The 4,258-nt window shown below is 37.7% G+C and overlaps 1 long non-coding RNA gene across 1 annotated transcript; it reads left to right on the top strand.

Annotated features, from left to right (window-relative positions):
• The first annotated feature begins 53 nt into the window (after positions 1-53).
• LOC118399301 (uncharacterized) lies at positions 54-2,214 on the top strand. Its single transcript, XR_008114801.1, has 2 exons — positions 54-1,273; positions 1,533-2,214. It is a non-coding gene; the product is annotated as an uncharacterized LOC118399301 (long non-coding RNA).
• Positions 2,215-4,258: the final 2,044 nt, after the last annotated feature.

Consider the following 4,258-nt stretch of genomic DNA (forward strand, 5'->3'; position numbering starts at 1 on the left):
CGGTTAATGTAATAACACGGGTTAACAACACGGAACACCGGTTAATGTAACACTAGTTAATGTAATAACACGGGTTAATGTAACAACACCGGTTAATGTAATAACACGGGTTAATGTAATAACACTAGTTAATGTAATAACACTAGTTAATGTAACAACACGGGTTAATGTAATAACACTAGTTAATGTAATAACATTAGTTAATGTAATAACACTAGTTAATGTAATAACACTAGTTAATGTAATAACATTAGTTAATGTAATAACACTAGTTAATGTAATAACACTAGTTAATGTAATAACACTAGTTAATGTAATAACACTAGTTAATGTAACAACACCGGTTAATGTAATAACACTAGTTAATGTAATAACACTAGTTAATGTAATAACACTAGTTAATGTAATAACACTAGTTAATGTAACAACACGGGTTAATGTAACAACACCGGTTAATGTAATAACACGGCTTAATGTAATAACACCGGTTAATGTAATAACACTAGTTAATGTAATAACACTAGTTAATGTAATAACACCGGTTAATGTAATAACACTAGTTAATGTAATAACACTGGTTAATGTAATAACACTGGTTAATGTACTAACACCGGTTAATGTAATAACACCAGTTAATGTAATAAAATGTTTTTTTTAATTTTTAATTTTACCTTTATTTAACCAGGCAAGTCAGTTAAGAACATATTCTTATTTTCAATGACGGCCTGGGAACAGTGGGTTAACTGCCTGTTCAGGGGCAGAACGACAGATTTGTACCTTGTCAGCTCGGGGGTTTGAACTCGCAACCTTCCGGTTACTAGTCCAACGCTCTAACCACTAGGCTAATGTAATAACACTGGTTAATGTAATAACACCGGTTAATGTAATAACACCAGTTAATGTAATAAAATGGGTTAATGTAATAACACTGGTTAATGTAATAACACCGGTTAATGTAACAACACTGGTTAATGTAATAAAATGGGTTAATGTAATAACACGGGTTAATGTAATAAAATGGGTTAATGTAATAACACGGGTTAATGTAATAAAATGGGTTAATGTAATAACACTGGTTAATGTAATAACACCAGTTAATCTTTTATCAGAAAAAAGCGTTGTTAAAAATGTCATGTGTCCAGCCTTCTACTAGTGATGCTCCTAACATTTCCTGTTCTGTTTTAGTGGACTCTCTGCCACAGAGGCTTCCCCAAGCAACAGAAGTTGCAACAGAGGCTGAAAGGGAAATGGCCGAAATTGCACAGTCTAACAGGTACACCATTGTATCAATTCTCGAAGCATAGAATGTCAGTATTGATTCGAATTTGTTGTCACATCTGTCAATGTTTTTATGTTCTAGAAACACTGGATACCATTACAGATTGTGTCAGAAATGTCAGTGTCACACTTGAGAGGCAATTCTCCAGCAACATACAATTGCAATGTATGTAATTAATTTCAGATGACTGAACAAAGTTGTTATTTTTTTACAGGCATAATTGTATGCCCTGTCTCATTCATTTTTTTTTCAGGGCATAGCAGGAAAGTGGCGATGGAACTGCTGTTGGTCAACTTGTGCAGATCAATAGGTACTTCCTCAGTTTGTAACAGTGCAATATTGTTAGATCAATGAATATAATTCATCTCCCTGGTAAAAGTATTTAGAACCTTTCCGATGACCGAAAAGGCGTGGAGAGGAAGAACAGCATCCCCCATCGATGGTGCCCCACCAGCAGTCGCTTCAACTCATATCAGTTCTATGATATTTCTCGGTGGGCAAACACAATAATACATTTTATTCTTTGCTGTTTCTGAACTTGTTTCGGTTGGTAATGGTCTATTGTCGGATGGTAATAGAGTAATTGTATAGCAGCTCTTGTCATTTTTCAATGTTTTGCCTTTGTCTATTTGTTGTGTGTTTCTTGTTTATTGAACATGTCCATTCTGTTTTAATGTATGTCATTGTATTCCTGTCCTTTGTTTAAAATGTAAGTATCTGTGGACATTTCTGTTTAATTGTTAAATGTGAGCCTGGTATATCCCAACCTAAGTCTAATGGAATAGACAGGTTTGCTTCTTCCAAGGTATTGTGTTTTCATTGACCTGTTAGTTGTGGAGTTTGTATATCAATTTAGATACTTTTGTAAATATTGTCATTTGAACATCTATATCACCATTGTCATCTTTAAATAAAGTAATTACTTCTACACCTGATCCTACCTGCCTCCTGCAACATTTAACTGTCCAAAAATGGATTTAGCAACTAAGGATTCTTGCTTTAAGGGTTAAGTGTGTAGAGAAAAAAAAATAGAGATGTAGACTTCTGATAAATTGACTTTACTGGAGAGAGGAGACACGAGGCCATGGTATGGTTGAAATGTAATAAATCATTATTCTGGGTACATGCATTTATTGGGCAATTCCTCGAGGGCCTGATTGGTGTCACAGTTTTGCTGCAGCCCCAGCTAACACACCTGACTCCAATAATCAACTAATCATGAGCTTCAGTTTAGAATGCAATTTGATTAATTAACTGTGTTTGCTAGGGATGGAGAAAAAGTGTGACACCAATCAGGCCCTTGAGGACTGGAGTTGCCCACCCCTGATTTAGGGCCTAAATTCAACATGCAAGAAGCAAGAGCAAGTTAATCCTACATCTTAGATGTAAAGGCATAGTACAAAATGAATAGCATGGCATTTCCATCTACAGTTGGGTGTCAAAAGCTGTGGCTAAAAATAATTGTATTCTTTACAGTGTACACTATGTTTAAACAAACGGCAGAAGGGGTTAGAACTACAATTTCGGCGCCATTTCCGGTCGCCGCCGCTGGACACAATGCAACGTGAAACAGGGAGTTGTAGTTCACAGAAAGCATAGGTGTATTTGAACCATTATACTTCCTAAGCACTGAAACATTGTGACATTTTTGGTTTTGGAATCCCAATCATGGAACACCCCTTAAACATATTACATAATGTTCTCACTACAATCTAGGACTTATGGTGAACTTAATTTTTTATAAACAGGCCTGTAGGCTTTTATCTAGGGCATAACATACTCCTCAGTAAACTTGGGAAACAGCTTGATTGTACAACTCGAAACGTTTAATGATAAGAATATGCACATATTTGATTGATCAGAGGGGTTATATACACACACGTCAAGCCAACAGGCTCTGGGCGAATTTAGGTCAGAGGTGTGGTGTCGTGAAGTGTTGTCTCACTTGAAGCTAACTGCTGCGTGCCTGAGTGACGCGAGATAGAAGGGAGTTCAGTATGACCATCTGAACTCTGACTCTCCTATTGTACCCACTGATGATGAAACAGGTTTAAGGTTATTCAATCCGCATCGCTGAAGTTCAGCTTTACAGCGTGACTGAAATTTAAAGGAAATGTTCCCAAATCAAATTTTATTGGTCACATACACATGGTTAGCAGATGTTAATGAGAGTGTAGCGAAATGCTTGTGCTTCTAGTTCCGACAATGCAGTAATAACCAACAAGTAATCTGACAATTTCACAACAACTACCTTATGCACACAAGTGTAAAGGAATGATTAAGAATATGTACATATAAATATATGGATGAGCGATGGCCGGACGGCATAGGCAAGATGCAGTAGATGGTATAGAGTACACTATATACATATGAGATGAGTAATGTAGGGTATGTAAACATTATATAAAGTGGCATTGTTTGTGACTAGTGATACATTTATTACATCCACTTATTAAAGTGGCTAGAGATTGAGTCTGTATGTTGGCAGCAGCCACTCAATGTTAGTGGTGGCTGTTTAACAGTCTGATGGCCTTTAGATAGAAGCTGTTTTTCCGTCTCTCGGTCCCTGCTTTGATGCACCTGTACTGACCTCGCCTTCTGGATGATAGCGGGGTGAACAGGCAGTGGCTCAGGTGGTTGTTGTCCTGGATGATCTTTTTGGCCTTCCTGTGACATTGAGTGGTGTAGATGTCCTGGATGGCAGGTAGTTTGCCCCCGGTGATGCGTTGTGCAGACCTCACTACCCTCTGGAGAGCCTTACAGTTGTGGGCGGAGAAGTTCCCGTACCAGGCAGTGATACAGCCCGACAGGATACTCTCGATTGTGCATCTGGAAAAGTTTGTGAGTGTTTTTGGTGACAAGCCAAATTTCTTCAGCTTCGCTGTCTGTGTGGGTGGACCATTTTAGTTTGTCCGTGATGTGTACGCCAAGGAACTTAAAACTTTCCATCTTCTCCACTACTGTCCCATCGATGTGGAT

The sequence above is a fragment of the Oncorhynchus keta genome, unplaced genomic scaffold, assembly GCF_023373465.1.
Source record: "Oncorhynchus keta strain PuntledgeMale-10-30-2019 unplaced genomic scaffold, Oket_V2 Un_contig_30164_pilon_pilon, whole genome shotgun sequence".
NCBI classification, from domain to species: Eukaryota; Metazoa; Chordata; class Actinopteri; order Salmoniformes; family Salmonidae; genus Oncorhynchus; species Oncorhynchus keta.